Below are 13,928 nucleotides of genomic sequence, written 5' to 3' on the forward strand. Positions count from 1 at the left end.
CAAGTTCCCTTTCCCCAAATTTATCAGAAAAGGGTGACATTTAAAGATGGTGGGGAGAAATCCACATGAATGCCATCTAGAAGGCAGACACTTGGGAAGAATATGCTTTTATGAAATAATGAAATCATATGTCTAAAACTCTCTTCTATTTTTTTTAAAAGATTTTTCATTTATTTATTTGACAGAGAGAGACACAGCGAGAGAGGGAACACAAGCAGGGGAAGTGGGGGAGGGAGAAGCAGGCTTCCTGCTGAGCAGAGAGCCCAATGTGGGGCTCTATCCCAGGACCCTGGGATCATGACCTGAGCCGAAGGCAAATGCTTAACAACTGAGCCACCCAGGTGCCCCTAAAACTCTCCTCTATTAAAAAAAAAAAAATGCCTGTGGTATGGTCTAGGCCAACATAGTCTGGTTTAACACAGTGTGAGACACGTGTGATTCACATTGCTGGTAGTCACATTTAAAAAACAAAAAAACAAAAAAACAGGGGCGCCTGGGTAGCTCAGTAGGTTGTGTCCAAGTCTTGATTTCAGCTCAGGTCATGATCTCGGGGCCCTGGGAGCTCAGCGGGGAGTCTGCTTGGGATTCTCTCTCTCCCTCTCCTTCTGCCCTTCCCCCCACTCACTCTCTCTCTCTCTCTCAAACAAATAAATAAATCTTAAAAAAAAAAGAAGATGGGATTCATTTTTACAAAATTTTACAAATTTTTTTTAACCCAACATATCTAAAATATCATCTCAGCTTGTGAAAAAATATAAAGCAACATATCTCAACTTGGACTGGCCACGTTTTAAGGCTCAGTGGCCCCAGGTGGCTCATGGTTTTTGTACTGGATGGCTCTGGGCTAGAATGAGGGTTGAGCCCTGCACCAGCACTCAGACTGCTGACTTCCAGGCCCAACAACACCTCTTACAGCCATGGGAACCTGTGGAAAGTGCCTCAAGAGTTACGAATCTTGGTCCTACTCCGGGAAAATAGATAACAAAGAGTCAACAGTTCACCTGCTTATACAATAAAGGTTATTGGTAGACTCCAGCATGATAACATAAAACTAGAAAGTTCATTCAGTTATGATGTCTGATTGAATCGACTTAACACTAAAATGCAATGTGTTAAAATTGTAGTGGTAGGTGGGGCGCTTGGGTGGCGCAGTCAGTTAAGTGTCCGGCTCTTGGTTTCAGCTCAGGGAGGGAGCTCAGATCCATAGCAGTCTTCTCCAGGAAAAACAAAAAAGCCTCAAAGCCACCTGTCCCTGACTTATAGGTATAGAGAGCCCAAGGGGCACATGGTCATAATTGCTGTGCAAGGAGATTTTCTCACAGGCTATAAGATGATATTTCTCAAAGGAAGGAGCTCAGAGCTTCCTTGTTTATGAATTTATCTTCATTTTATTGAAGAGCCTCGGCTGTTTCCTGACAGTGCACACTGAGCCGGCCTGGAAGCCTCAGGCCCCAGCCGGGCTGACCACGAGCCAGACCCAGAGTAAGCTTCGGCCCACGCTTCCTGTTGAGTCCGGCAGCCTGAGTTTCCTGGTGACCCTTCCCTGCACCCAGCTGATTCAAAGGCCTGGCAAGACCCAGTGCCAGCCAAGAAAATCTGAGGCAGCCAGGTTTGTTATTTCAAATCTCTAACCCTGCAGACCCCTGTATTTGGCTAATAAATATGAAAATTAAAACAAGGATGCATGTGACAGCCATGATTAGAATTCAAGGGGGCAGGGTGCCTGGGTGGCTCAGTTGGTTGAGCCTCAGACTCTTGGTTTTAGCTCAGGTCACGATCTCAGGATCGTGAGATCGAGTCTCATGCCAGTCAACACAGAGTCTGCTTGAGATTCTCTCCCTCTGCCTCTGCCCCTCCCCCCACCCCACCCCATCCCCCAGCATGTGTGGGTGCGCGCTCTCTTTCTCTCTCTCTTCCGCCTCTGAAGTAAATAAATAAATATCTTTAAAAAAAAAAAAGAAAAAAGAATTCAAGTGGGCAAAAATCAATGTGTGACCAGCCTTCAAAATGCCAGCCCATTTCAAAGCCAACTAACTTAACCAATATAGTAAGATCACAAAAATGATGAACAGTAGGAGTGTAAAATGTCACAGTCGTTCTAGAAAACAATTTGGCAGTTTCCTATACCGTTAAACATACACTTACTACAAGACCTAGCAACTGCACTCCTGGGTATTGATCCCAGAAAAATGAAAACTTGCATTTATTCAAAATCCTGTACAACAATATTTATTGCAGCTTTATTTATAATAGTCACATATTAGTCAGGGTTCTCCAGAGAAACAGAAGCAATAGGATATATATAGATCTATATTGATTATAAGGAATTGGCTCACGTGATTATGGAGGCGGACAAGTCCCAAAATCTGCAGTTTATAAGGCTGGAGATTGAAGAGAACCAAATGTGTAATTCTAGTCTGAGTCCAAAGACCTGAAACCCAGAAAGGGGTGATGTTTCAGTTTGAGTCTGAAGGAAGGAAAAGACTGATTTCCTACCTCAAGGCAGTCAAGAAAAATTTTCCCTTATTTGGCTTAGGGTCAGCCTTTTTGTTCTATTCAGGCCTTCAGCCGCTTGGATGAGGCCTGCCCTCATTAGGGAGGGCAATCTGCTTTACTCAGTCGATTGGCTGATTGACTGATTTTTAAAGATTTATTTATTTGAGAGAGAGAGCACAAATGGGAGGGGAAGAGGGAGAGAGAGAAAAAGAGTCTCAAGCAGACTCCCCGCTGAGTGTGGACCCTGACACTGGTCTGAGATCACGACTTGAGCTGAAACCAATAGTTGGATGCCCAACCAACCACCCCACCCAGGCGCCCCTAGCTGATTGATTTAAATGTTAACTCATGGGGCGCCTGGCTGGCTGGGTCAGAATAACATGCAACACTTGATCTTGGGGTTGTGAGTTTGAGCCCCACGTTTGGTGTAGAGATTATTTAAAAATAAATCAATAAATAAACTTTAAATTCATCCAGAAATACTCGCGGAAAAATCCAGGATGACATTGGACCAAATATCTGGGCAACCTGTGGCCCAGTCAAATTGACCTATAAAATTAACCATCACAAATCAGAAACTGGAAACAAGTCAAATGTTCTTCAACAGGTAAATGGATAAAACAAACTGTGGTATATCCATACAATGAAATATTACTCAACAATAAAAAGGAATGAGCTATTGCTACTTGGAACAACTTGAGTGGATGTCAGGCATTTCTGCTGAGCGAAAAAAGCCAATTTCAAAGGTTACATGGAGGTAAGGGATATGTTCACTTGAGGTGTGCTAATTTCACAGTGTATACCTATATCAAATCATCATGTTGTAGACTTTAATACATATAATTTTTATTCATTAATTGTACTTCCATAAAGCGGGGGTGGGGGGGTGGGGGGTGGGGGGGGAAAGATTAGATCCCGCCCATAAAACTGTTTTTGCTCCCTTTTGCCCGGTATTGTGACACATATTTAAAATAGCTCTTTTTTTTTTTTTTGCAATAATAATAGTAATACATGTTGATTGTAAAAAAAAAAAAAAAAAAGGCTGCATATTATATGATATTTGAAGTGACAGAATTATAGTGTCAGACAATCGATCAGTGGTTGCCAGGGGTTAGGGTTGGGAGAGGGTGGGGCTAGGAAGGGGTAACACAAAGGAGTTTCTTAGTAGTGATGGAACAGTTCTGTATCCAGATTGTGGGGACAGTTACTTGAATCTGCACATGTGATAAAAGTTCACAGAACTATATACCAACAAAACAGAAAACAAACAAAAAAGAGTGAATGTTTTTTAAGATTTTAATTTATTCATTAGAGAGAGAGAGAAAGCAAGCATGAGTGGGGGGCAGGGGGAGAGGGAGAAGCAGACTCCCCACTGAGCAGGGAGCCTGATATGGGGCTCGATCCCAGGACCCCAGGATCATGACCCGAGCCGAAGGCAGACGCTCAACCATCTGAGCCACCCAGGTGCCCCAAAAGAGTGAATGTTTTTTAAAATAATGTCTGTTTGCCATCTTCCAAACCAAAGTCTTGGAACCTTATGTACATTACACAGGATATTGACAGCAACCTTGTGAATTAAAACTATTGTCCCCATTTGAAAGAGGAGCAAACTGACACCTATAGAGTGTAATTAACTACACACGATCCCATAGCAGGTAAGTGGCAAAACCAGGACTTCAACCAAATCTGACTCCAAGTCTTCTGCCCCTTCCCTGCCTCATGAAACCTCCTAATACATAAATGCACGCCAAAGCATGGAGCCTCCATCGCTCACATGCCATGCTAGCCCTGATGTCACCTCACACCACGGCTAGGTGTCCCAGAGTAAAGAAAGGGGTCCCAGAGTAAAGAAAGCAGCTTTCCCCTTATAAACCTCACTTGAATTTAGATGGTGACTGACTTTTCAAGGATATGTGTCTCCTGCAGGATGCCTCCCCTGACTCCCTCCAGGCTGACCTAGGGACCCCACTTCAATGTTCCCACATCAACAGGATTTATCTTCTCAGGGATTTTCCATACAGTTCTAGAATCACCAGTGTATATGCTGTTGATCTTGGAGCCCAGAAGAGAATGTGGCTTGGGTCAGGGGCTGTCAGTGTAGCGTGAATGAATGAACTGCAAGAATCTAACACAGGATTGCGGACTCATACGTCTTGCAAGGCCAGGCAGACGATACAAATGAATGGGGTTGGGGATGGTAACGTAGGAAATAGCAAGGAAGAGAGTGAACGGGGGAGCACGTGTGGCACATTTGAAAGGGGCAGCCACTACTCAGCCCTGGCCACTTGTTGCCATGTGGGAATGTGGACCATCTATTGCCACATCTGATTTTTCGAGAGAGGCCAAAATCCAGATTTTTATGATGAGCTCCTGATTTTTTCATGTTGTGAACTAATTTTAAACCTTTTTAATTAAGTGAGAGCCAAACAAAACACATATGCTGGTTGACCACTGCCCAGAGGCCATGTTTGGAACGTCCACTCTGAAACATCAGGCTGTTTCAGAGTTTCTGAGGCAGTGATTTTGTTGATAACTGCTAGGCAAAGAGCTCAAGAGCAGGCAAAGGAAAGCCAGCGTCACCGACATCCATAAGCTAATTCCCTTCAACCGCCTCTTCCGTAAGCAAACCACCAGGAGAGGCCCAAAGAGCAGGCAGGAACTCTGAAGGGGGTTGGGGGAACAGATGACCACACCACTGCTAGCTGGTTTGGTTATAGGATTCTTGTATAACTTGGACCCTCATGAAAAATGCATCTTTTTTGAATTATCAGACTATTTTCATCCCAGCGCTCTAGGCACAAAGACCAGACAATCTCATCTAATGGACAAAAGATGGTCTTGCCAGATCTATTTCAAGAGGAGCCCTCATTGCTGCTTGCACAAGACAGAGGGAATTTAAGACAAGACTGGACAGGGTCCTGGGGGAGAGGCCACGGGTGGTGAATCAGCCCTGGCCTGAGGACCTAATATGGATGTAAAGTCTCCCCACCTCCCACCCTTGACTTGAAAGCCAGGGGCCTTTTGTCATCTCCGTCACTGGCCAGCCCTTCCTCTCAAAATCAGGAAATCAGTATGACGCTCAGAGACCAGCCTAGCTTCTAATCCTCCCTCGACCATCTGCTGGCCATGTGACTTCAGGCAGGTGACAGCTTTGGAAACTCAGTTCCTCCATCTTTAAAATGTAACCAACACATGTTGGTATCACACACCCCTTCATAAGATATAATGGAAAGGGCACTTCATCTCTTTGGTATTCCTCCCCAAAATCTATATCCCCAGTCTAATCATGAGAAAACATCAGACAAGCTCAAATTGAGGAACATTATACAAAATATTGGAGTATACTCTTCAAAAGTATCAAGATAAAGAAACACAAGGATAGACTCAGAAACTGTCACAGGTTGGAGGAGACTGGACAACTCAATGCAACATGGTATCCTGGATTGGATCCCACGATGGAAAAAGGCCAGTGGTAGAATAGCTGGTGAGAACCAAATAAAGTCTGTGTCATTCAGTTTAAAAATCATGGGACTGGGGCTTCTGGGTGATTCAGTCAGTTGAGCGTCCGACTCTTGATTTTGGCTCAGGCCATGATCTCAGGGTCGTGAGATCAAGCCCCGTGTTGGGTTCCACGCTGGGCATGGAGCCTGCTTGGGATTCTCTCTCTCTTTCTCCCTCTGCCCCTCCCCTGCCGTTTGTGCTCTCTCTCTCTCTCAAATAAATAAATAACTCTTTAAAATGATGGGACTAATAGCTCTTCTTCATATCCCTTTCCCCTTCTCCTTCCTTTCTGGAACAATTCAATCCTAAAACTTAGGTGAGACAGGTGGCGCCTGGGTGGCTCAGTCGTTAAGCGTCTGCCTTCGGCTCAGGTCATGATCCCGGAGTCCTGGGATCGAGCCCCGCATCGGGCTCCCTGCTCTGCGGGAAGCCTGCTTCTCCCTCTCCCACTCCCCCTGCTTGTGTTCTCTCTCGCGCTGTGTATCTCTCTCTGTCAAATAAATAAACAAAATCTTTAAAAAAAAAAAAAAAAAAAAAACTTAGGTGAGACAGAGCTAGGTAGGTGTCCACAGTGGAAGGGTGGGGGGGAGCCATGATGACCCAGAGTGGGTGCCCACACAGGGTGTGGGTGGCCTGACATAAGGATTCAGAGCCTGAGAAGGGTGGGAAGACTGTCCATGCAGGATGCAGCCTGGAGTGGGGAGTCAGAGCCCACGCGGGGAGAGGAGAGCCTCACTGTCTGAGAACAGAGTTATACATATGGAAAAGGGGAAGGTTGAGACAAAGCCTGTGGTGTTGGACGGGAATTAGACACAATGGTGTGAACTCATATTGGCGTGAACTCTTTCAGTATATAGAGATATAAAAGTAATTATAGAGATGAGTATTTAATAGATAGAGTTTCGGTGTTGCAAGATGAAGAGATCTGGGAATGGATGGTGGTGAGGGTTATACAAGGGAGTGTTCTTAATGCCACTGAAATGTACACCTGAGAATGGTTAAGATGGCAAATTGTATGTTCTGAGTATTTTACCATAATTTGTTTAAATAATAAGTAGACGTCGATATAACTGGTTGTGTTTGTGTGTGTGTCATGTTGTGTGTGTTCTGCTGCGTCTGGATGTGTACACACCAATATTCCCTCATTTTCTCCCCTGAGAGGGACAAGGAGGCCTCACCCTGGTAGCAATGAGCACACCCAGCACTGAGATCTTGACTTCTAAACACCACTTGCACTAAAATGAACCAGGGTCCTTGGAGAAATGACTGATTTCCCAGGGCTGGGACAGGAAAAGTATGAGATGAGCCTAGAACATCTTGTGCTAGAAAGCTCAAAGAATGACAGGCCTGGCAAAAGAATACAGCAATTAGCTTGAGTGGGCTCCCACTGGCCACACTGGGAATAATTATCAAAATAAGCAATGAGAGTAAGAGATTACAACCCCCCTGAATCCACAAGCACATACAGACATGACATTTCTTAGCCAAGATCAAGAGAAGGTAAGGGAGCACTGGGGAGAAGAAGGACGTTCACTCTTATTTTCCTTTTTCCTATTTTTTTTAAAATGTTGAGTGAAAAGGACATGACACATAGAGCAAACTAGAGGCCCAGAAAATTCCTAGAGAGACTGTCCAAGACATATGGACTTTTGAGATCTGTCCAGTGTCATTTCCTGTTGGTGGGGAGGGAAGATACAAGGGGTGTCGTGAGGAAGGGGGTGAGGGGTTGCGGGGAGCAGGAGGGAGGAAAGGGGGCTAGGCCACCAACTGCTGCTTCCAGTGAGCCCCCTCCCATGGTGCTGAGGGGCTGGGGTGGGGGTGGGTGGCCAGGGGCCTCCGGGAATGGCCTCTGCCCTGCAGAGTGGAGGTGCCCCACATCTGGTTCACATTGACGGGTAAAAGCAAATGGGTTTCTGAGCTGGAAGAAGCCCAGCAGACTTGGCCAAGCCATGCTGCTTGGACACCAGGGCACAGCATCACCTCTTCCACGGGTCACCGGGCCTGGCCAGCTCCCAAGGGCCTGCAGAGAGGACGTGGTTGGAAGGAGGCCATCTTCCCTGCTTAGAACCACATTATCTGGGCCCAGCTCTGCCTAATGTACAAAACAGCCATGGGTCCAGAGGGGCTGGTTCTGTGACGTGCAGATGACTCACTTCAGGCCCGGAATGAGGCTGGAGCTCCACACACACCAAATGTAACCACCTCCACCCACACGGATTGTTTGTTCTTCTCATGGTGCCTCCCTTGGCTGGGAAGGGACAACTGATTGCTGGGGAATCTTGAGCAACTTTCTTAGCTTCTCTGAGACCCAGCTTCCCCACCTGGAAAATGGAAACGATGATTCCTTCCTCACAGGATCATGGTTAGCCAATGAGAGTCACTGAATGAAAAGCAGAGTCAGCTCCAGAAAGTTCTTGATCAATGTCTGCCATTCCCATTGGTCATTTGGATATCAGTCTTATCTCTCCTATTGGATACTAAAAGTCTTCGGGGTGGTGGGGGCGGGGGGGAGGACACAGCTATTTTTCTTGCAAGCTTTGTACCCCAGCAATGAGTCCCATCCCGGGCAGTATCAGGCAGGGGATCGACAGAGGACAGTTCACTTGCTAGTTTTGCTATTTGGTGGCTGTGTGACTCTAGGCAGCTTCCTTAACCTCTCTGAGACTCCATTTCTTTCTCTGTAGAGGTGGAATCCTTGCTCTTGCCTCCCAGGGGTTTGAGGGAATCGAGAGAGGTAATGCATGTCAGGAGATGGTTTGTCATATCTGCTATTTTCCTTCCCACACTCATTTAAAAGCCTCAAAAAACAGTGTTGGGTTGAAGGGACACACCTCAGGGAAGCATCTTTTAAGACTGTCAGCTCTGGCCCTTTCTCTGCCCAGCATTAGATCTTTCCTCTCCAAAACTCAGCAGCCGCCGGAAGAGTGCTGATTCATTCTGGGGAGAGCTCTGAGGCCCAGCATCCCGGCCAGCACCCCTTGGCTTCCCAGCCTGGCCTCCCGGTTGGCACCCTCACACTAAAGAAAGGACATTGCTTCTTCACCAGACGCCACCAGCTTGCTCTTCCCTGGAGCCCTCCTGGGTGGTCACTGGGAGCCACCCAGCTTCGGTGGGCACACTTGTCCACTGCAGAGCCCTGGCCAGGAGCCAGGTCCACAGAGCCAAAGAGTCTGGGCTCTGGGACACCACCTCCCTTGGTCCTTAGGAGAAGATGAAACCAGAGAAGCGGGCTGCACCTTGGCAAATCACATGACCTCCCTGTGCCTTCATTTTCTCACCTGTAAAAATGGACACCACCCACCTCATAGAGGGTGATGAGGCTTTGCTGAGAGGTTCGAGTATATAAGGGGTGTACTTAGCGCAGTACCTGGCACAGAAGAAGTGCTTAGTGAATGCTCACTATCAGGAATATTAGCTCTCATTTGGAATCTCTCCAGCCCTAAATAATTCCTGCTAAGCAGCTCAGAAGTTGCCAGGATTCAAGCTCAACCTTGATCTACCCAGGCTACTGGGGGAGAGAGATAATCTCTCACTTGGTTTCTCTCACTTCTTTTCGTAAGTGAGGAATCTGGTAGTCCATCAACATCTAATCCACTCCTATAAACCAGCCAAGCTGTAGATGGAACCATGATCCAATCAGGTAATTAAGCCTTAATTCCTCTCATCTGATCACCCAGATCCCTCCACACCTAATTAACCTTCTCCTTCTCCCCAAATTTTATCAATCACCTACTTAATCACCAGCCACGACCTAACCCCCACCCTCGCCCCCACTGGGACGCTGCTCAATGTAATCAACACACAAAATTGAAAGCTTTCACTTTAAGCTCTTTTTCTGAAACCTTGAACAACAACAACAAAAAAAGCAGAAAAAGTAGCCTTCCCCACCTCTGTGAAATCCCAAATAAAAAAGATAAATTTGATACGTAATTATAATGTATCATATATAATATAATAACTATATTACATATAACAAGACAATTATATATATTATTTTTCTGTGTGTGTATGTGTGTGTGTATACACTCAACCAGGGCTAAGAGAATGCTTATCACACTCAAGAGTGCAATGGAACAAATTATACATCCTTTGCATGACAAGAAAGCTAGAAGAATAACATTGTGGAGGGTCATGGCATCTCTGAAACCGTTCTTGAAATCTGCTTCATGACCAGAAAGGGATGCGATTGTAGGTGAGGACTGGGGACAGGCTCTTCAAGTAACCGTTTGTTTAGAGATTTGGGGGCTAACGCATTTTGCACAGCCTTAAAAATATTGCACTCTCAAAAACAAAACCAAGAAAACGCCTATCTATGCCTCTACCTATCTGAATTTTTTTGCCCCCCCCCCCCCCCGGCCCGCCCCGCCTTAAACTCCTGCTTTTTAAGCTAAGTGAGAGCTTACTTGTTGAGCTGTTTAGCTCATTCACCCTTAAAACATCCTTAGGGTTTAGATAGTAGTTTCATCCCATTTTGCTGACTTCGAAAGTGGGGCACAGAGCAGTTAAGTCACTTTCAGGAGGTCACACAGCTATCAAGTACTAGAGTCAGATTTCAAACTCCAATCTGCCGCTTTCAGAGCCCCCACGTTCAACCAGTAAGCTCTGCTGCCTCCCTGTGGTGGTTTCTCCAGTTGGGAGCAAGCCCACGGCTGGACACAAATACCTCCCTCCGCTGTGACACACCGAACTCAGTACCTCCCGCCTCGTGACAGAGCAAATCCCACACCCTGTATTCACATTTTCCACATGCAAAATATGAACCCACCATGAGAAAAAAAAAAATTTTTTTTTTTAGCCAATAACTTCTCTTTTCTCTGATTTTAGACCATTATGAGAACAGCATTTTTTCCTCACTTCCTATGTAAAACCAAAAGAATTCATTGTCAACTCACGGTTCATCTTGAGAAGTCCTGGGGGGCTGAGTCCATTGAGAGGAACGTGGCGGTACGTGGCCCAGTTTGGGGGTCCGTATCGCTTGGACACCCCGATCTGGAACGCTGGGGGAGGTTACGTGTCCAAAGTCTGAGAAACATCTTTTTCTTCTAGGGCAGGAGGCAGGGAGGCGGGTTGAGTTGGTCCTGTTAGAACTTTCAAGGCTCAGAGCTCACGTGTCTGGCCTCAGAGGCCGGTCCCGGTGTGTGGCGGGTGAGGTGTGGGGCGGCGGAGGGTCCTGGTGGGCGGGCGGCCCGAGCCCCTGCTGGGACGAGGAGCCAGTGTGGCCCCTTTAACTCGAGAATTCGGACAGAGCCATGGGCTCCGGGCGGGATGGATTGACTTGAGGCCTGGCTGGGCAAGGGGGTCCTCGCTATTTACCAAGTGGTGTGGAGGGGGGACGGCGGCAGAGAAGAGTCGGAGCAGAGGACAGAGGAGAGAGTGGGGAAGATGACCCACGGCCGGGAAACTGAGGCCCAGAATAAGTGTTAGGACAAGGGCGAGTGGGCTTGCAAATAAGGAAAATAAAATGATTAAAAAGGACAGAAACACTTGTTTCCTTCACCTTCTGCAAACGTGTCTGCCTCGGAATCCAGGCTTTCCGGAGCGAACTCTGCTGAGCGCGTGCGGCGGGCCCCACGGGCAGAGACCGCCCGACAGGGTCACGTGCTAATGGCCGAGCCCCCCCCCCCCCCCAGCACTCCTGGCGTCCCCTCACCTACAGGAAGCCCTCCGACCCTCACAGCAGCGTTAACAGGGGAGAACTGCGAGTTCCAAAGAGGGGGAGTAACCCGCCCAAGATCACAGCAAGCAGGTGGCCCAGCCTGGGCACTTCCAGCCCCCACACCAGACACCCTCCCAGTTGCCAGTGTTGGGAACTCCTCCCTTGCAGGGCTCATTCCATGACGAATACATGCCTTCTCGTCATTACTCCCAAAATGATTGACAAAATGGCTCTTTCTGAGTTTCCGTTGGTAGCATCGTGTGTGTGTGTGTGTGTGTGTGTGTGTAATTTATGATGTGGAGACCAAAGACAAAAGAAATCTAGAAAAAATTAAATTTCTTTTGCAGCCCACTGACAAGTCCTTGAGACAAGTCTTCAAGGAGCTTAGCTGCCTCAATGTTAGTACTTTGCTGGAGGCAAAAGGCAACCTTAGCTTGACCTTAGCCTGACCTCCAGGATCCTGTAAAAATCCCTTTGGAAACTTCCTTTATCTCTACCCCCCCAAGATACATGTTAGCAATCATCCTCCAAGCATATGGCCCACTGATACACATCGGAAGGGTCTCATGACTAAGGTTTTACTAGACTGTAGTAAATGACCTTTTCCTAACAACAACAGCTAGCCCCTCAAGGTCCTGGAAACCTTGCTTCCAAATTCCTTACAGACTTATGCTATCCCTAACCCCCTCCCAACTTGAAAGTATATAATGGGCTCTTTCTGCCCATGGGTCCTGCCCTCTGCTTTAACAAAACCACCCTTTTTGCACCAAAGATGTCCCAAGAATTCTTTCTTGACCATTGGCTCCCAAACCCCGACACTTCACATCAATTTATATGTTTATATTTATAATAAATTTTTTAAGGATTTAAAAAATGTTTTTAAGTAATCTCTACACCGGACATGAGGCTTGAACCCACAACCCCGAGATCAAGAGCCGCATGCTCTACCAAAAGAGCCAGCCAGGTGCCCCTACATATATTTATAATTTTAATATTTTTTTCTCTGAATTACTTTAGGGTGTAAGATGCATACTCCTTTATGCCTGAACACTGCCATGTTGTCTCCTAAGGGCTAGAAGACTTTTCTACACAACCACAGTACAATTTCCAAACAAGAGATTTAATACTGATTAATATTATCCAACATAGAGTCCATATTCAAATTTTGCTAATTGCCTCAAGAATCTCTTTAATGTCATTTTTTTTTTCTCAGTCAAGGATCCAATCCCAGATCATGGACTGCATTTAGTTGTTGTTTTCTCCTCCAAAAAGTCACGTAGGACCTCAGCACGTGACTTCGTTTGGCTAGGAGGTCTTAGAGAGGCAATCAAGTTAAAATGAGGTCATTAGAGTGGGCACTAATCCAATATGACTGGTGTCCTTATAGAAAGGGACAGCTGGACGCAGAGAATGCACAGAGGGAAGCCGACGTGAAGAGACGCGGGGAGAAGGCTGACATCAACAAGCCAGAGAGAGAGGCCTGGGACAGAGACTTCCCTGCCAGCCTCAGAAGGAACCTGCCCACACCTTGATCTCAGTTCCGTAGCCTCCAGAACTGAGACGATACATTCCTGTTGTTGAAACCACTGGTTTGTAGCAGTTGGTTATAGCCGCCCGAGGAAATGAACATAGTTGTCAGGTCACGTTTAGGAGCCCGTTTGGCTTGATTAATGAATAGCAGGTGACCCACCGGGACAGCCACCCAGGGAAAGAGCATCTTCTCTAGAGCACCACAGGCAGCCTGGCTTTCAGGGCGACTTTTCAGGGTCCATAGCACCACCAAATAAGACGAGATCTGGGTGGACTTTCTCCTTTTCAATGTCTACCAGGGGCGTGGGGTGGGCCAGTGCCCAGAGCTGGCCCCGAGTTCACCCAGGGGGGCACCAAGACTTGGAGGAGGAAGCCAAGGGGGTGGGTGGCAGAGGGGAAGGAGAGGCTGCACGGGGCTGTCCAGGGGGCTCCCTGGGTGAGGTGAGGGTTTCCTATGGTGTTTTTTTTTTTCCCCCAGAAAAGACAGTTTTCAAGTTTTTAAGTTAAGGAAAGGTTGAAATGAAGTTCCTTGCTATCTTTCTATTGGCTGAGTATCACTGCGGCGGCCACAGCCTGGGGTCTCCCTGGCAGTAGGGTCTTGAGGAGGGAACAAAGAAACAGTTGCTCGCCGAATCGGCCCTGCTGGAAGAAAAGAATGCCTCACTCTCCACTGAAGGGAAAACAGGACCTCCAAGCTCTGGGGCCCAACAGGGAACGATGCAAAAAGTGGTTCCGCTTTCGGAAA

The sequence above is a fragment of the Halichoerus grypus genome, chromosome 2, assembly GCF_964656455.1.
Source record: "Halichoerus grypus chromosome 2, mHalGry1.hap1.1, whole genome shotgun sequence".
NCBI lineage: Eukaryota > Metazoa > Chordata > Mammalia > Carnivora > Phocidae > Halichoerus > Halichoerus grypus.